The sequence below is a fragment of the Hesperophylax consimilis genome, chromosome 17, assembly GCF_061612785.1.
Source record: "Hesperophylax consimilis isolate HC1 chromosome 17, BYU_Hcon_1.0, whole genome shotgun sequence".
Lineage (NCBI taxonomy): Eukaryota > Metazoa > Arthropoda > Insecta > Trichoptera > Limnephilidae > Hesperophylax > Hesperophylax consimilis.
The window spans coordinates 22,730,973-22,751,757 of record NC_142852.1 but is presented as its reverse complement, the minus strand read 5'-3'; the positions used below and the strand labels follow the sequence as shown (position 1 = coordinate 22,751,757).

The 20,785-nt window shown below is 32.8% G+C and overlaps 5 non-coding genes across 5 annotated transcripts; all 5 read right to left on the bottom strand.

The window, feature by feature from the left end:
- Positions 1–2,500: 2,500 nt before the first annotated feature.
- On the bottom strand, positions 2,501–2,619 carry LOC149416262 (5S ribosomal RNA). Its single transcript, XR_016303723.1, has one exon. It is a non-coding gene; the product is annotated as a 5S ribosomal RNA (ribosomal RNA).
- A 323-nt stretch (positions 2,620–2,942) lies between these two features.
- LOC149416261 (5S ribosomal RNA) lies at positions 2,943–3,061 on the bottom strand. Its single transcript, XR_016303722.1, has one exon. It is a non-coding gene; the product is annotated as a 5S ribosomal RNA (ribosomal RNA).
- A 323-nt stretch (positions 3,062–3,384) lies between these two features.
- LOC149416260 (5S ribosomal RNA) lies at positions 3,385–3,503 on the bottom strand. The gene has a single exon (XR_016303736.1). It is a non-coding gene; the product is annotated as a 5S ribosomal RNA (ribosomal RNA).
- An 8,634-nt stretch (positions 3,504–12,137) lies between these two features.
- LOC149416259 (5S ribosomal RNA) lies at positions 12,138–12,256 on the bottom strand. The gene has a single exon (XR_016303747.1). It is a non-coding gene; the product is annotated as a 5S ribosomal RNA (ribosomal RNA).
- A 323-nt stretch (positions 12,257–12,579) lies between these two features.
- On the bottom strand, positions 12,580–12,698 carry LOC149416258 (5S ribosomal RNA). The gene has a single exon (XR_016303721.1). It is a non-coding gene; the product is annotated as a 5S ribosomal RNA (ribosomal RNA).
- Between the last annotated feature and the right edge of the window lie 8,087 nt (positions 12,699–20,785).

Sequence of the window (20,785 nt, the reverse complement as noted above, 5' to 3'; positions counted from 1 at the left end):
AAATCAAGGCAATCGTGTCGTTATGGAATTGGTGGAACCTCAAAATGGCACCAATAGAGGCATAACCACAGATAATTTTTTACGTCAGTACCACTGGCGGACAATTTTCTATCTAAAAATCTGACCAAAACTGGCACTCTTCGCAAAAATAAGAGGGAAATCCCTAAAGAGTTTTTGCCATCAAAAGAAAGGCCATTGTATAGTAGCCAGTTTGGTTGTACATCAAATAAAACACTTGTGTCATATGTGCCTCAGCAAAATAAAGCAGTTTTGCTGCTGTCAACTCAATTCCTTGGCAATGAAATAAGCCAAACCGATACAAAAAAACCGGATATAATTTTACATTACAATAAAACCAAGGGTGCCGTTGACACAGGGGACAAAATGACCTCCGAGTATTCGTGTGTAAGGTCGACAAGAAGATGGCCGTTTCGTTTGTTCATGGAAATGTTAGACATTGCTGCACTGAACACATATTTATTATGGATTCAAAAGTATCCGGAGTGTAAAAAAAATAATAGAAGTTAAAGGAAATTATTCATAAGACAGCTAGGTTTAGAGTTGGCTAAGCCCAATGTAATGAAAAGAAAAAAACAGCACGGTCAAATTTCACAAACAACAACAAGATGCTTTCGAGACAGTTTTGTCATATTATCAAGAAACACCACCCGCAACTGCTGTTACGAATGATATTACGAGTGATTCAAGAAATGTACTAGTGTCCCGAGCACCGTCCCATACAACACAAAAAAAAGAAGCACCATAGTTTGTCATATTTGTCAAAAATCTGTATGCACATTGCACAAGCCACAGAAAAGAAAAAAATATATTTCCTGCCGCAATTGCGATGCAATTTAGATTAACAATTTAATATATTTGGTTTATTTTTAATTATTTTTAATTTCGCTGTATTGTTTTGTTCTTACATAATTTTGCTGTTATATTTAAATATAATACATGTGGAATTTTCAATGTTAAATTTGGTTTCTCAATATAATGTTTCTTTTTACACATTTGTTTATTTCATTTAAAAAAAAAATTAAGTTTGAAACCCCTGCAAGACTGGCAGCGTAAACACGCACAACAAGCTGTGTGCGTGTAATCCAGCGCCCATCCGCCGCCATTTGGTCGCGGACCGTCATTAGATAAGGACTCCTCGCACGTTTTTTTAGCATCTGCCGATGGTTTTTTAATGTTTTCAGCTATTAAATTACAATTATTATCACTTTTGACATATAATATAATAAACATAAGCGATTGGCTATGAATATTCTTATTTTTCCGATATTAAATCGCTTTTTTTAAGATGTGTATTGACTACACAGCACCGGAACGCGAGGATTTTTTTAGCACAGTAAGGGAAAGCTCAAATTATGGAAATGTCCTGTTTTCTTCCTTTTATGATGAATGGGACGCACACTCCAACGTCGTTTTTTCCTTATTTTTCCCAAAATTTTGCCCCAGAATTGACAAAAACATTCCACATGCAACAATATCTGATGAATCCATCGTTTCAATATTTATTTATATAAAACAATATTACTTTTATAAGATGGAAGAAGAATATACTCTCGGTTGACAGATGGTTGACAGTTGACGTAGACAAGTGACAGCGGCATAGTCACTTCTATGGACGTATTCTATTCTATTCCTATTTCAATTATAAACGACGATCTAAAATATTACGGATAACGGATTACGGCACCGGCCTATTCTTACCGCTTATTCCTATTATAAACGGGCCTTTATTGTAACATTAGTTTTTCAACAATGTCATCGTTGAAAACTTACATATAGGTGTTTTACTTATCAATAATTTATTCTGTAATTTTTTTTGATGAAATAAATGAATTTAATTTAATTAAATTTAATTTAATAATTTTAAAAAATTGTCCACGACTCTATTGTCTATGTGTAACTTTTTTTAATTGTATTAGGTAATTCACCCTAAAAAGAGTGCTTTGTCTATGTACTATGTATAACTTTCTTTACCGCCCGTTGTTTCATCAGTCACTCGCGCAGTTAAATGTATAATTCCATACTTGTGATAGTTATTAAGTATAGTTACGATAGTTCATATTAGTTTTTTTAATTTTTGAAGTGAAACTTCTTTACCCGCGTCATGCAATTTCGAGTACCGGAGTAAAACCAACTCATGACCGAAACGAAAATGCGGGACCGATTAAAGTTCATTTGATCTAGTCAAAGTTTTGAAGTAAAATATAAATGCTTCTTAGCTCATCTCGACAACTGGCGTTGGTGGTGTAATGGTCAGCGTAGTTGCTTTCCAAGCAGTTGATCCGAGTTCGATTCTCGGCCATCGCACATTATTTTTTTGTTTTTAACGCCTTTTTTTTTTTCAATGGTTGACCATAATATCAATCCACTAAGTAATATTTTAGGCCTGTAGCATACTTGAAAAGTTAAAGAATGATATAAAATTTTTTATGATGTTAACGATAAAAAAATAAAAAAAAACATAAAATTACCATAAAAAATGGGCCAACGGCACGCGGTGTTCCCAAGCGGTCACCCATCCAAGTACTGACCGCGCCCAATGTTGCTTAACTTCGGTGATCGGACGAGAACCGGTGTGTTCAACATGGTATGGTCGTTGGCAAACGCTAAACAATATTAATTTCTATTCTACCTGCCAATAAATATATGAAAATTAGTATAAAAAAGCCCTAATAATACTGAAAACATTAGCAAGGTGTGTGCGACGTTGATAAAAATAATCATTACATACGCGCTTGAAAAAGATCGTAATTACATCCATAACTTTGCAGGAATTTTTTTTTTCAATGGTTGACCATAATATCAATCCACTAAGTAATATTTTAGGCCTGTAGCATACTTGAAAAGTTAAAGAATTTTATGATATTATTAATGATAGTAACGATAAAAAAATAAAAAAAAACATGAAATTACCATAAAAAATGGGCCAACGGCACGCGGTGTTCCCAAGCGGTCACCCATCCAAGTACTGACCGCGCCCAATGTTGCTTAACTTCGGTGATCGGACGAGAACCGGTGTGTTCAACATGGTATGGTCGTTGGCAAACGCTAAACAATATTAATTTCTATTCTACCTGCCAATAAATATATGAAAATTAGTATAAAAAAGCCCTAATAATACTGAAAACATTAGCAAGGTGTGTGCGACGTTGATAAAAATAATCATTACATACGCGCTTGAAAAAGATCGTAATTACATCCATAACTTTGCAGGAATTTTTTTTTTCAATGGTTGACCATAATATCAATCCACTAAGTAATATTTTAGGCCTGTAGCATACTTGAAAAGTTAAAGAATTTTATGATATTATTAATGATAGTAACGATAAAAAAATAAAAAAAAACATGAAATTACCATAAAAAATGGGCCAACGGCACGCGGTGTTCCCAAGCGGTCACCCATCCAAGTACTGACCGCGCCCAATGTTGCTTAACTTCGGTGATCGGACGAAAACCGGTGTGTTCAACATGGTATGGTCGTTGGCAAACGCTAAACAATATTAATTTCTACTCTACCTGCCAATAAATATATGAAAATTAGTATAAAAAAGCCCTAATAATACTGAAAACATTAGCAAGGTGTATGCGACGTTGATAAAAATAATCATTACATACGCGCTTGCAAAAGATCGTAATTACATCCATAACTTTGCAGGAATTTTTTGAAGTGAAACTTCTTTACGCGCGTCATGCAATTTCGAGGACCGGAGTAAAACCGACTCATGACCGTGACGAAAAAACGGGATCATTTCGCTATAGGAGCCTAGCTAATATTATATACCTAGTTTAACTCACTCTCCTAACTCATCTTCGCTGTCTACAGGCAGAGCGCACGACTGTGGTCGTGAAGAACCGAGGTTCGATCCCCGCTTTAACTAATTTTTTTTTTCTTTTTTTATAACTTTTAATTTTTTTTATCACATGCTACTTATAAATATGTCAATAGACAGAAAAAAAGAGAGAATGAAATGAAAAGAGAGAGAGAGAAGAATACTAGAAGTTTCACTTCTGTCTTGCGTAGGCTTGACACACCCATTTTTTTTTATTAGTGTCTATTTAACCTTTCCTCATCTGTGGTGTGTATTTACTACACATTGCTTCTAATAACTTTAATAACTCTATAAATATAATAAATTTTGGGTTCAGATTTGAGGTATTCCTCCGCTATACATTTATGCACTGAATCAAAAAATAATATATTACATAGTTTTCAAATTCAATTAAAAATCTTGAACAAATACACCAATGCAATCAACCGTGCGATACTAAATACGCGAAGAGTGTGCGAGGAAATGACACGCTATTGATGTCCCGCTTTAATTCGCTATGCGGGAACATGATACATCCACACTTCTACAGTTGTAGTTAATGATTTAGACTTTAGAACTTCGATACCTACGACCGCACAGCTGTGTTGGTGCCAAGCGCGCCGCTAGTCAGTTGGCCGCAAACCGTCATTAGATGTGGACCCCTCGCACGTTTCTTTAGCATCTGCCGATGGTTTTTTCATGTTTTCAGCAATTAAATTACAATTATTATCACTTTTGATATAAAATATAATAAAGATAATCGATTAGCTATGAATATTCATATTTTTCCGATATTAAATCGCTTATTTTGAGATGTGTATTGACTACACAGCACCGTAACGCGTGTATTTTTTTAGCACAGTAAGGGAAAGGTTTGATGAGATTTACATTATATAAAAATCTATAATATTTCATTCATATAGTTTCTTCTTAGTCCTCCTCACTAGGTAGTCCTGTGCTGAGGCGGACTGGTAGATTTTTTTGATTTTCTGTTATTTAGTTTCTATGATGTTTTTAGTACATTTTCTAGTATGTCTGCATTAATTTCTTTCACCCATGTATTGATTTTTTCCTTAAGCTTATGTATCTTTTCTATCTTTTTCAAACTTGGAGGAAGGATGTTGTAAAGTTTGGTTGCCAGATATATGTGGTTTCTTTGGCCAAAACTTGTCTTGAATTTTGAAACATCTCGTGTATCCCTTTTTGAGGCTCTTGTATCATGTATCCGAGTTTCATTGGGAGCTTTTCTGTTTTTAAAATGATGTATTAAAATATTCTTGGTATATATTTGTTTTAAATTTAGAATGTCAAAACACTTGAAAATATCTTTTGAGGGGGTTCTAATGGGTAATTTTAGTATGGTTTTTATAATGCTCTTTTGAGCAATAATTGTGTTTAATATTATTTGCTGTAGCAGATCCCCACACTAGAATTCCGTACTCAAGACGGGAATGAACCAAAGCATAAAATACTTTTTTGATGTCTTTCCTAGGTAGTATGTTTCTTAGGTTTTTGAAGAAATATACAAGTCTCGTAAGCTTTTTAGTGAGTTCATTTATGTGTATGTCCCATCTAAGGTTTTCGTCTATTTCCACTCCTAGATACTTAATACTTTTTGCCTTTGTTACAATAGGGCAAGAGCAATGTGACTTATTGTTTTGACACTCGTGCAATTTTAGAGTGTATTCTTTACCCGGTTGACCTCTTGAGTTTATTGAAAAGGTTAGATAATTAGTTTTAATTATATTGAGCGTAAGAGAGTTCATCCGAAGCCAATTTTGAAGTGCAGTTAGTCCATGTTCAGCCTCTTTATAAGTATCCATCCAGTACTTTTCGTGGAATAACATAACAGTATCATCGGCAAAACTAATTATATTTCCATTGATGGGAAGTTTGGTAATTTCATTAATATGGATGAGAAATAAAATTGGTCCCAAGGAACTTCCTTGAGGGACGCCGTAGTTTATTGGAAGAGGATTGCTTTTTTGTTGGCCTATTTGTACTTGTTGTGTTCGTCCTGTCAAGTACGTCATCAGTAAATTTAGTGGAGTGCCAAATATGCCAATTTTTCAAAGTTTTGTGAGAAGAATTTTATGATCTATTGTGTCAAAGGCTTTTTTTAGGTCTATAAAAACAGCCAGACATTTTTTTACATCGTCTAATTTTTTATGGCTATTCTTGTAAAATGTTCAATTGCGTCCACGGTACTCAAACTTTCCCGAAATCCATATTGTGTCGGGGAAATTTTTTTATTAATTTCCAGAAAGTGGACGATTTGGCTTTTCAAAATTTTTCCAGGATTTTTGAGAAAGTTCTTAGGATACTTATAGGGCGATAATTATTTATGTCATTTTTGCTTCCATTTTTATAAATTGGTAAAACTGTGGCATTTTTTAGACAAGAAGGAAATATCCCCTTCGATATAGAGAGGTTTATAAGGTATGTCAGGGGGAGGATCAACTCCTCTTGGAGATTTTTTATAGTTTTGATTGAGATAGGATCATTTCCTGAAGAAGTGTTGTTATCTAGTGAAGCAATCACTTTTCTTAGTTTGTTGCTAGTTATTTGGTTTAAATTGAGTGTGCTATCTTGGATTGAGACTTCATTATTTTATATTTCCTTTTAATTAGTAATTGGTTTTGTGATTTTATTTGCCAATTTTGAGCCTATGTTAGTGAAAAAAGTATTAATATATTCCAAAGTTTTGTCAGGATGCTCTGCAAAGGAAGTTGGAATCATATCAATGTTTAATTCTCCAATCATTTTCTTGTTGTAGGAGGGTTCAGAGTTAGTGATTTCTTTTATAATCTTCCATATTTTTCTGGAGTCATTGGTACATTCTTCTATTTTCCTTTTATAGTAGTTTTCTTTGGCGTTGCGAATAACATTTTTACTTATATTTCTGTATCTTTTATAGAATCTTAATTTAAATATATCGTAAGGGTCTTTTTTATCTTTTAAATATATTTCATCTGTTTTCCTTATACAGTTGATGATTTTTTGTGTAATCCAAGGTTTGATGTGCTTATTTTTATGGGATATCTTTTTTTCTATTAATGTGGTATTCGATAGTATTGTATGTTGTATAAATTCGTTAAAATAGCTCCAAGCAGAATTTGTATCAACTGTTTCATAAAGGTTTGTCCATTCAGTATTTTGTAATTTTTTTTTACTTCCTTCCAATTGGTTTCCGATATTTGCAGTCTAATTTTATGATTTTGGATTTTTCCTGTTTTATTTTTGTTAATGGAGAGAATTGTTGAGTAATGGTCTGTAATGGTGGATGTATATATAATGGCTTGAGTTTGTTTATTGGTCTTACTGAAGATATGATCGATGCAAGTTTTGCATTCATTTGATACTCGAGTTGGTTCATTTATGAGGCTTTTGAATCCATGGTAAGCAAGCGTCTGCATATAGTCAATTTTTTTTGGATGTCCATTTTGAAGAATATCAATGTTGATATCACCAATAACGAAAACGTTTTTAATGTTTTTGAGTTGATTTAGTTCTTGAGATAGAGAATGAAGGAAAGGTTCTATGTTTTTAGTTGAGGGCGATCGATAAATTGCTAGTATGGCTGTATCGTTCCCAATTGATAATTTTAGGCAGTTTGCATTATTTATACTGATCTCTTTAACATTAACTTCTATATCTTCATTAATGTATACAACTACACCATCACTTTTTCCCTTATTCATTAACGTTGAGTGAGGGATGTAATTGTCAATTTGTAAAGCAGAGTATTTATCGGTTATCCAGCATTCGGTAAGTATAATTATGTCCCAGGTTGTTGCAGTTATTTCCTGCCCGCTACAGAGTCACAGCAATAAGCAGTGCCCATCTCTGTTTTAAAGGAGGGCAACTTCGCCACAACATGACACGGACGGGCTTGCGGTCAGCACGGCCACCTCGAGCCGTCAGCAGGGGCATTTAACTAAGCTTTGGCCATGAAACTCATTTGAAACCGCCACGCCCACCTCAAAATTCTTATAGAAAACGAATAATATGGCTAAAAGCTCAGATCTCATTGGTGAGAACAGAAGGATTGGTTTGATCTCTCGCTCTCTACCATAATGACTCGTGTAACAGAAAGAGATGACAGAATTATGCCGTTTGACAGTTTTCAAATCATTCAAACAAAATGACAGTGGTTTATTTATACACGCGGGTTGTCATTTGCTGCCGAAATACTATCATTTCCGTCGAAAATATTGCGTGTTAAAGTTGTTCGTGATAAAAATACAATATAAGCCAGTATAGTGTTAGCGAGTTATAAACATATTATATTCAACCTACCTACGTAAGTTCAAGTTTAAAGTGAATTAACAGTTTTAGGTTATTCGTTCGGTTTTTTGAACAATGCTTGATACTTGACATATGTCTTCCTCCACAACGTATAAATGTTATTTATTATATCGATAAACTTATTCATGTTATTGATTAGTGTTATCCTGTATTATCTTATTGTTTTGGTGAAATTAAAGATTTTTAAACATATGTAACCATGAGTTCATGAGGCTGAAAAATGTCGGAATTTTTCGTCGTACTGTCGGACAATCATGTTTTGGAAATTTTCTTCAGTGTTTTTGCAAATTTCTTGTCATTTTGGGTGTCTTCTTCTCAGATTAACAAGTTTCATCTTAAGGAAATGCACTGTAAAAGTTTATTTTCTTAGTCAGATGAACCTTGCCCTTGGAAAACATTTCGACATTTTTCTGCTTCAAGGACATTTTTATTTTTACAATAGTTTTTTTGGGCTAGTGAGTGAATAGAGTAGGCTGAGAGCAATTATGTTGTCTATGGTCGCATCTTTTTTTAAATGGCCTTGAGTTTCCTCTACCTTGTCTACTGCTCTGCTCCGCACGGTAGGTACTGCTTGTATATCTGTGGTTAAGTACTGTATAATTCTGTTGGATACAAAAAGCCGGAAGATATCGATCTAGAGAGTGGTATATTTATGGCCGTCAGTATTCAACAGGCAGCGGTTCCAGAGCGTTGTGGAACAGAAAGACACGAGCCACCCCATGAGCCGACACGACATAATTTACGAGCAATGATGACGATGCAGTTTAGTAATTTGCCTTTGGTCATCCATCGTACTACACATAAATATTAGCTTTGCCGATGGCACTGCTTGGCGCCCCTTATTGCCATTCATCAGGTTAGTTAAATTTTAAATGTCACCATCTTTTTGTCACTCTCAATGTAACTTTAATTTCCAATCGTGCATTCAAACTTCGGCTGATGCACAAGCCTGAGATATTTGCTATTAATTAAAGAGTTCTTTTGTTATTAAAAAGATGTAGAAATAAATGTTGTATTTTGGAATCATTTCCTCCTTTCTTTTATTCTCTACACTTATGTTACCACTCAACCTGAGAGAATCGGCGCGCAACGTGCCCTTCACCTTATAATCTGGTTACAATGGCGCACCAACGTGTTTAAACCCGATTGGCATTTAATTTATTTATTTCGATCTTGTTGGCATTGAGAGTTGGCTTTAATTATTTTTTGGTGTGTGACATTTTTAACTAGCTTGATAAAGGATATTTCTATGTCGGCTCATGGGGTTCTTTCTCTGTTTTGCGGCGTTCTCGTCCGTATTTCTATCTTAATATTTGCTTTCTTAATATTTAATTTAAGATAATTACTATAATTATTTTAAGATACTTTTGGCCGTGAATACTCTGCGGGATTGGTGGGTATCTCGTATATTTTTAATTTTGTGGTAATGTTGATCCAGATTCCCACATCTGACTTATAGTATTGGTGTATGTGATGATTCACCTGGCTGTGTTTCTTTTTAAAAATTGTATTCAATTTTTAAAAAAAATTTAAAATTGCTTTTAACCTTTTAAATTTTTTTTTTAAAATTTTCGTACATAATTAATTTTATATATTAAATTCTATGCCTGTTGGTACTCCGGGATTCATAGCGAATTTCGTTATTTATTTTATATTTTATTTTGTGATTGTATTTCGTATTGTTCACCTTGATATAATTTAATTCAGATGGGTACTCCGTCCACGGACGTGACTAATCGCTGCACTATGCTTATTTTTGAGTTTATAGGTATTCAGGTACATCTACTGACAATGCGTTTAGACGAGACGCAGTTTACAATACTCAGATGCTAAAATGGGTAAAATTTTATGCGAGGGCCGCTCTATATTTTTTGCTGCCGCACATAACACGGCAGACAATAACATTTATTGCTTGTTGCAAGCGCTGCGGCTATTGCTTTCGGCGCTAGGTAAGTGAAATATTATATTCACCGCTATTATAATTGCATTCGTGACTCATCATTTTGCACGCGAAATGCGTCGTAATTTTATTCAGTTTTATTACTTTTTGCAAGGATTTGATCGCGTATATTTTAAATATTTTGCTAAATTCAAATAATAAATTTATATGTTACATTTTTCGCCTTTTGTGTCCAACTTTTCGGAGGATTTATTTGGTATATTTGCTCGAAATTCTGTACGTTAATTTTGTTACATAATATAACTTCGCAATAATTTTACATAAAATTTAATTGTTACATTTCGTCGTTTGTTGTCCAACTCTTCGGAGGATTTATTTGGCACATTTGCTCGAAATTTGCATATTAATTTTTGTCACAAAATACTTAACTTCATAATAATTTTTGTCACAAAATACTTAACTTCATAATAATTTCTTTGAAATTTTAATGTTACATTTTACAATCCCGATAATAATACTTCAAAAGTTATTGTATTAATTACATGATGTTTGCTGATGTTTAAATAATAATTATCCGCGGTAGAAATTTTTTCTCATCAAAATTTAGTGTTTAGAATTTTTAGTGTTGAACATTAATATTGTTGAACTTCATTGTATTGTCACGGGTTTGTAATCCAGCTTGTAATGAGGGATCATTGCATTCCGATCGCGACTGAACGGCAACTTTATAATAATAATCTATTTTAACTACGCAGTAGTAAAATTTTTCAATAAATTTCCGATTTTTATTTTGTAGTGAATATTAATAAATTATACACTTACATTCATTTTGATATGATAATTTATAATATGATAATTAATAATGAAATAATTAATTTATAATTATTTTCATAAAACATTTTGGAATTTTAAAATTTTTTTTTACATTTATTTTTTTCTTAAATTCTTGATTTTTAAATTTTAAATTTTTCATTTTGCTTTACTGTTTAATTGGTGAGTTTTGTTATCTATCTCACATTGAGGATTTATTAGATCTCAATTCACGCCTTTTGAATGTTATTGGACTCTGGAATTTTTATTAATTAATAAATTTTAATTCTTTTTCACGTCATTATTTACAACTTCGTTTAAGAGGATCTCATGGTTTATTTTAGGTCTCTTTTGTGGTTTTATACCGCGCTTTTGTTTAATTTATTCGTTTTGGTAATAATTTTGCGAAATTATTTTTTGGCTTTTCCATTAATTATAATATTGCTACCGCCATCTTTGGTATTTCTGCGCTAACTTTTAACTTCGTGATATTTTCAACTTCTTGGGTTTGTGTTTTTGATGGATTTTTTCTGCAAGTTTACTTTATTGTTCTTATGAACATTTTAAAATTCTATTTATTGAATTAATTTTTTTTGAAGTGAAACTTCTTTAGCCGCGTCATGCAATTTCGAGAACCGGAGTAAAACCAACTCATGACCGAAACGAAAATGCGGGACCGATTAAAGTTCATTTGATCTAGTGAAAGTTTTGAAGTAAGATATAAATGTTTTTTAGGTAATCTCGACAACTGGCGTTGGTGGTGTAATGGTCAGCGTAGTTGCATTCCAAGCAGTTGATCCGAGTTCGATTCTCGGCCATCGCATATTAATTTTTTTTTTTGGTTGAATGTTAATTTTATAACTCATTGTTTGTAGTCATTGTTCTTTGAAATTTTTAAATTTTTAATCCATTGTAATTTTAAACATTATTTATTTTTCATATTATTTTTTTCGTCATTTAAATTATATTTTGTACTGGGGTGACATCTATCGGCAGAATATTTTTTAATTTTAAATTATATAGTTTATGGGGGTGACATCTATCGGCAGAATATAAATATATATTTTTTAATCTATTTAATTATATTGATTACGGGGGTGACATCTATCGGCAGAATCTTTTAATGTTTTTTGTTTTTAACGCCTTTTTTTTTCAATGGTTGACCATAATATCAATCCACTAAGTAATATTTTAGGCCTGTAGCATACTTGAAAAGTTAAAGAATGATATAAGATTGTTTATGATGTTAACGATAAAAAAATAAAAAAAACATAAAATTACCATAAAAAATGGGCCAACGGCACGCGGTGTTCCCAAGCGGTCACCCATCCAAGTACTGACCGCGCCCAATGTTGCTTAACTTTGGTGATCGGACGAGAACCGATGTGTTCAACATGGTATGGTCGTTGGCAAACGCTAAACAATATTAATTTCTATTCTACCTGCCAATAAATATATGAAAATTAGTATAAAAAAGCCCTAATAATACTGAAAACATTAGCAAGGTGTGTGCGACGTTGATAAAAATAATCATTACATACGCGCTTGAAAAAGATCGTAATTACATCCATAATTTTGAAGGAATTTTTTTTTTCAATGGTTGACCATAATATCAATCCACTAAGTAATATTTTAGGCCTGTAGCATACTTGAAAAGTTAAAGAATTTTATGATATTATTAATGATAGTAAAGATAAAAAAATAAAAAAAAACATGAAATTACCATAAAAAATGGGCCAACGGCACGCGGTGTTCCCAAGCGGTCACCCATCCAAGTACTGACCGCGCCCAATGTTGCTTAACTTCGGTGATCGGACGAGAACCGGTGTGTTCAACATGGTATGGTCGTTGGCAAACGCTAAACAATATTAATTTCTACTCTACCTGCCAATAAATATATGAAAATTAGTATAAAAAAGCCCTAATAATACTGAAAACATTAGCAAGGTGTATGCGACGTTGATAAAAATAATCATTACATACGCGCTTGAAAAAGATCGTAATTACATCCATAACTTTGCAGGAATTTTTTGAAGTGAAACTTCTTTACGCGCGTCATGCAATTTCGAGGACCGGAGTAAAACCGACTCATGACCGTGACGAAAAAACGGGATCATTTCGCTATAGGAGCCTAGCTAATATTATATACCTAGTTTAGGTCACTCTCCGAACTCAGCTTCGCGGTCTAGAGGCAGAGCGCACGACTGTGGTCGTGAAGAACCGAGGTTCGATCCCCGCTTTAACTAATTTTTTTTTTCTTTTTTTATAACTTTTAATTTTTTTTATCACATGCTACTTATAAATATGTCAATAGACAGAAAAAAAGAGAGAATGAAATGAAAAGAGAGAGAGAGAAGAATATTAGAAGTTTCACTTCTGTCTTGCGTAGGCTTGACACACCCATTTTTTTTGCAACATTACAATCAACTGGTAGTCAGAGCTGTTTTTACATTTCCGAAACGGATCAGTGGGCTCGCTTTACAAGAATTCATCTTTTAACAATATTCTTTTTGTTCTGAATTCTTTTAACTTTTTTCTAGCAAGGTGAACATTATGTCCTGTCTGGTGTTGTCGGTGAATGTTCTTGTTATTGTTCGATTATTGAGGATTTGGTTCTCACATTTTTGGTTGAGTTTGCAAATAATGCGCTTTATTACACCATAACTGGGTTTCGTTATGTGATAACACCCATGTTACAAGCTTATAGCTTTAACTTTTAATACCATGATAGCTTAATCAGCTTATAATAGATACATTACCATGATAGCTTAATCAGCTTATAATAGATACATTACCATGATAGCTTAATCAGCTTATAATAGATACATTCTCATGATAGCTTAATCAGCTTATAATAGATACATTACCATGAGAGCTTAATCAATTTATAATAGATACAAACCATGATAGCTGATCGGCTGATAACAGATATATTTTATCAGCCTTACTCATAATCGAAACACTACGATAATACGGACAGGTTAAGTGAATTTTTTACTCATAATAGCACCAACTCGCGCGCATGCGCATTGCCTAATCTGACCGTATTAGCAGACGTCAGAATTTAACCCACCCGAAGAGCAGGATTAGGCAGTATATGAGCGTATAAATTCGGAAATGGCTGACTTTGACAATTTTGACGTTTTGACTGGAGCTTTGGCAAATCTTGACCGTATTCATCCACCACGGGCACGGAAAACATACAAAAAGCGGTATGACCCATTTACGGCGCTAACGGAAGGAGATTTTAGGTCCAAATATAGATTCACCAAAGCAAATATGAGACGTTTGATCGATTTGGTACGGCCATATTTGCATGTCAATAACAAACGGGGTGGAAAAATATCTACCGATCTCCAAGTTCTTTGTGCCATACGATACTGGGGCAGAAACGAGGTAAGGATAGTGTTTATAGTTGCATTCCTGTGAAACAAATCAGCAAAATCGATAACTAAACAGTTTTTAAATTATTATAACATTTTTTTCGCAGATACAAGATGATTGTGCAGATTTACATGGATTTAGTCAACAGACAATGTCCCGTATTGCCAAAAGGGTCGCAACTGCATTTGCCCGCCTTGCTCCACAGTACATTAAAATGCCACAATGTATTGAAGAGCAGCAATCAACAGTTGCAAAGTTCCAAGGAATAAAACGTTTTCCTGGAGTAATGGGTGCCATTGACTGCACACACATTAAAATAAGGAAAGTTGGGGGTGATGCCGGCCAATATTACATCAATAGGAAGGGGATTAAATGTCCAGGTTTGTAAAGTGATAACCTCAATACGTGTTTGAAATATAAACATTAACCAACATTGATTGCATGAATAAATCCATTCCAGGTGGTGTGCAATGCAGATCTAAAAATTATGGATATTGTTGCTCATTGGAGAGGCAGTACTCACGATGCTCGTATTTTCCGGGAAAGTTCCATCAAGCAGAGGTTTGAAGAAGGTCACTTCAACGGACGACTGTTGGGAGACGGAGGTTATGCCTGTACACCATATCTGTTCACCCCAGTTAGGAACCCAAGAAACCCCAGAGAAGTGGCGTATAACAGGGCTCAAATATCTACTCGCAACACGGTGGAGAGATGTTTTGGGGTATGGAAACAGAGATTTCGTTGCCTGCTGCGGGGTATGTCAGGATCTCTCGATACCATCAAGACAACTATCGTAGCTCTTGCTGTTCTCCATTGTCTTGCCATCGATATGAATGATCCTCAGTTAGGTAAGAAAACAACTCAAAATAAAAGATGTGTTAAAATGAAACATAATATAATATGTCAGTTTTTAGACATTCCTTACGTTAGAGTTTTTTATGTACTAATGCTATGATTTGTAATTTGGAATAGATGATGATGAAGAACATGATGAGGGTGCAGGAACAGAAGCAGGTGGTGGTGGTTTCATGGAAGTAGCCCCAAATGAACAAGTAGCCCCAATCAATCAATTTACATTCATAAACACAAAACACAAGAAATAACAACAAACACGTACAATAGAAACACTAGATCTCATAATCAAAAACTTATCCAACAAATAATTACAAATACAACTTTTGGGCAAAAAAGCTTCTTATATCACAGTATTAAACTCTACAACAAAATACCACTCACACTCAAAAACCTCAACACTTTAACATTTAAATCTGAAATAAAAAGCTGGATACTTAACATAGGAAGATCTGAAATAGAAAATTTACTGAAATCAAACACAGACTAAAACAGAATCAACTGAACTATACCAAAAAACAGTACCTTACTTATTTTAAAATTACTTAAAAAAAATATATATACTACATTATACTTTGTTGTAATATTAATTTCTTATAATTAAATTATAATATGTAAATGACATCCTCAGCACGGGAGATCCCAGTGAGGATATCATTATATCTATGTGTTAATAAGAAAAGAAGACAATAAATCATTATTATTATTATTATTATTAATCATATTGGAAATGCCACTAGACAGGTGTTCATTGATCAACATTTTTAAATGTATTAGTATTTATTTTATTTATTTATTTATTTATTTATTTATTTATTTATTTAACGCCCAGAGGGCTTTTACATGTGGGTGGTACAAATTTAATGACAGTATTGAAACATAAGAAAGAAAAGAAAGAAATAATAAAAATAAAATTACATAAGTATATGCGAGAAACAAAATTAAAAATATCAAGAACATAAATTAAAAAATACAGCGATTGTATCTACATATATAATTATATTACGCTGAAAAAATGTACATACTCAATAGTATAATGTACCTGCGACACAAATGCATATTACACAATAATGAAGATATAATAATAAGACTAAGGTATGATCAATATTGTTTATTTATTTTTATTTTAGGGAAATCAGTTTACAACGTGCTTAACCCTTTCGTCCCGGAAAGAAAAAAATCACATTGGATCCGAAGCGGGGTCACTCAGTCCCCCAATTTGTTTTGCTTATTAAAAGGTGTTAATGACATAATTCGATGAAATTTGTTTTGGTTATAATTAGAGGGAAGTATATATTACATATTTCAGTAGTCATTATCAAAATCGTTTCATAAATAAAGTCATAATTAATGTTCTAATGAATTTAGACCATAACGCATATGTTTTCAAAGAAAACGGAGAAGGCGGGTACGTAGCAAGCATCGCGCCTCGTTTCCGAATCTCGACTGCCGATTGGCGATTAAGCGTCGACGTGGGTGGCTAGTTTCTTGCATAGGGTGGTCTGTAAATGATGGATATGTATTTTTTACTTTTATAGTTTATGAAAACTACTAAACTAGGTACGGATGTTAAATATTTTGAAACAAATGTTGTATGTTGATATTTAATGTAGGTATTAAATTATTTTATTTCTACAATTATTCTTATTATTATTATGTATCTTTTCTCGGGAGATTTTTCAATGTGGATGAGTGTTTCAAGCTAATAATTATTGCTTATAAATAAATGTTACCCTTTGTGCTATGAAAAAAAATTCTTGTCTTAAACATTAGTTTACAAAAAAAAAATAATTAATATCTTATTTCTGATTGTTTTTATTATAATTTCATTTAGAGTATCATCTAGCATCGTGCCGCAGTTAACCTGTAATCATAAATGATGCGTTTGCTTGAATAGGTATATATTGAGTTTATAGTTTTTCACTGATCCATTTATGTAGGTATGTTTTACATTTTTAACGGTGAATGGTTTTGTTTTGTAATGTTTTATCAAATAAAATTGTAAAAAATAAGGTATTTTTAATAACTTCAAATTGTTAAAAATAAGGTATTTTTAAAGTATTGAAATCCAATCTTGAAATAAATATTTTTTTATTGTAGCCTGAGAATTCCCCGTTTTTGATAAACAATATTTATGAGAGATCTGGAAACGGTATTTATAAACTCGTAATAGGATACATATGAGAAACCGGAGAATTTCTCTCTTTTTCTTAGTAATGACGGCCCCCATGGTCAAATGGTTGAGATTCTGGGTCGCGGGTTCAAAATCCCAGCAAGCGCAAATTAATTCAATAATTATGTGATATTTCATAAATAATTCATAAAATATAATGCATTTAATATAATATATTTTCCGCACGGCCAAGGATGGGAAATGCGTTCAGTATTGCCCTGAACAAAAACCACCATTTAGAATAGAAACGTCATCATACTAGGAGGCTATCTCTTTTATGGTGACCATTTATAGGGATTGATTAAATAAACTGAAAATTGCAAAATTATAATAGAAAATAGAAAAAGACATTCGTAATATAAAACATAATTTTAATATAATTTTAAAATATCTTACACACATAATATCGTAGTAAAATGAAGAAATTTACAAAAAGACAAAAAACACACCTCAAAATATTATATTTTTACAAAAATACACCTCAACATTTTGGAAACACATAAGGTAGGTACCTACTTTATAATAAATGAGTTTTATGAAACAAACATTAGATATTAGCAAAAATTATTACACATATAGTATAATGAACATACCTATTACTGGTAAACAAGACATGTCGATCATCCAGTTGATTAGTCAGACATCTCTAAATACAAAGTTTTGAGATAATGAGGAAAGCAATGTTCGAATGCTCGCCATAAACCAAATATTATTTACATGTGTCTGTATTTTATAAATTAAATATGCTATAAAAAAATAACACCGGGAAGTATAACGGTTCGGTACATTAGTACGACATTTTTAAATTTTCTACAAATAACCCAGAAAACATATATTTTGTTTGTTTTTTCATTTTACATATAACTGTATACTCAACTCAAATTCCGATTCTTCGGAGATGTCTGACTAATCAACTGGACGATCGTTATATTTACATATTATACACAAATCGCGTGATGAAAATCACAACTTGAAATGTAAGATATTTACTCTTTATCGTATTATTACAAAGAATTTTTTTTCTTGAGCAAGTGGAATGTAACATATACACACGGCACGAGTTCCCAAAATTGAAGATGAAATAAACGAAAATTATAACCTAGCTAGAAGACAATAACTTTTTAAATAAAAATTCACAATTTAGAAAAACACACACAACACGATGAAAGTTAAACCCAAACAACATGGAATAAAATCAGCATTATTAAATAGCGAATAATTCTGTCAGCTATTAATTTTGGTACATACATATCCCAAACTTTAATTTATTGGTAAATCGAATAAATATACTCCAGAATAAATTGTATGAAAAAATGAAATGCAAAGTGATTACCAAGAAATAATCTAATCTAAAATTGGGATCATATTTATAAAAGAAGACAAAACAAAAACAAGCTGACGTTAACAACACAATTTTTGCGTAATTTGATGGAAAAACATAAAATATAATGTTATAAGAAGGTACAGTAACTATTGGATATTATGTCCGGTTTTTGACAACATTTCACTTGTAAGATATTATAGCGTAATGACTCCTGGATATATACTTATTGCACAAGACTGCAAAAGTGAACTAGATGTTCTGGAAAACATTGTAAAATTGATATCAAGTTATCAATAAACAATCGCATAAATTAACAATTTCCAAATGACCACTATGCTTTGAGCAATTGAAACCTTTATACATAAATTTAAATGGAAAATGAGAAAAGTGCACCACGTCTAAAACAGTAGAGGGACTTCTTATAAAAAAGTGATAAACAGAGAAATGATTAAAAGCACAAAAGATATGGTCGAAAAATGTTTGTTTTCTTATAGAAAAATATGTTGTTCATTTACCAAATGTTAGTAAGTGACTACATGCACTATCATGAATGCTTTAATTATTTAAAATACACGTAATTTATTATTAAAAACTATAATATTAATATGAAATAAACAAAACGGATTTTTATGCAAAATATTTTCCAACGTGATCATTTTAAAAATGAAACAATTCGACTGAGAATACACCAAGATAACACAAACAACCAGTACACTAATTGAGTTTGTGTAATCAAATGAACGTGAACAAATTCTAAAATACTAGACAAACCTAAAATTGCAGATCATGGCACCATTAGTATAGTGATGACTTGAAAAGAAACAGCAAAAATACTAGAAAAAGTGAATAATAGAAGAAATTTCTAAAGGTCGGATATGCTTATTAAGAAAAAGGCAGATTGTTTGTTAATTTTAAAGTTCTATGAAATTTCTATTCAAGTTCTGTTATGATATCAGTATAGGCCAGGTACTTCACAGAACTGAAATAATATCGGAACTTGAATAGAACTTTCGCAGAACCTGAAAATTAACATCAAAATTTGATGAATTGTTTAAAATCTGTCAAAAGATCCGTCCTAAGCAACTTTTATTATTTTAACAACATTCATTATTGGCATTGTCCTTGATAGTTTTACAGTTAGTACAAAAATTTTCTTGGACCCTGTGCAGAACACAAATAGATTTCCTGCAAGTATAACAACACAGCTTAGTTTTTCTATCAATGTTGCGCGGGCAAAGATAACACCGTCTTCGTATTGCCTTGGTAGGTAAAACTTGTACTTCATTTAATACAATATCGTCGCTTGTGCTCGGCATAACTTTTTCAAATAATTCGAAGCCGTATTGCTGCGCTTTGTGAAATTTTACACCGCTTTCTTTTCTACTTTTAATGTTGTTTTTCACTAAGTCCATGGCCAACTCCCTGATAAAGATTTTTCGTCTGCTTCGGTCATTTGAATGCCATTCTGGATATTTAGTGATCCAAATAACATAAGCATTCAAGGCAGCCATATCTAAAATCTCCATGAAAATACGAAATGGCCACCTTCTTGTCGACCTAACGCAGGAATATTCCCTTGTCATTTTGTCCCCGGTGTCTACAGCCCCCTTTGTTGAGTTGTAATGTAATATTATATCTGGCTTTTTTGACTCTGACGCTGATGAAATTTTGTCGTCGTGGAATTCGGTTGAAAGAAGAGCCACTGCACTCTTCTTTTTCGGCACATAAGAAACAATTGTAAGTGCATCGGTAAAACCAAAAAGGCTTGTATGTAATTCCCTTTGCGGAGAAGGTAAAAATTCTTTTGGAATTTCTCTTTTATTCGACCTCAATGTACCAGTCAGCGTCAAATTATTATCCAATAATTTATTGGCAAGAGGTATTGACGTGAAAAAGTTGTCTGTCGTAACACCTCTTCCAGAACCGTAATATGGTGCTACTAAGTCAGTTACGACTCGTAACCCCTGATTTACTTCTCGGGCATTGCCAATTTTGCCCGTGTATACTTGAGTATTTAAAATATAGGCTGTTTTGGCATCAGCTGCCACCCATATTTTAATTCCGTATCGTCCAGGTTTGCTTTTCATGTATACACGGAAAGGACATGATCCCCGGTACGTCGCCAAACGTTCGTCTACGGTGATGTGGGAATCCGGGGAGTAATTTCTAGTGCAAGCTGCGTTAAAATTTTCATAAATTGATTTTAT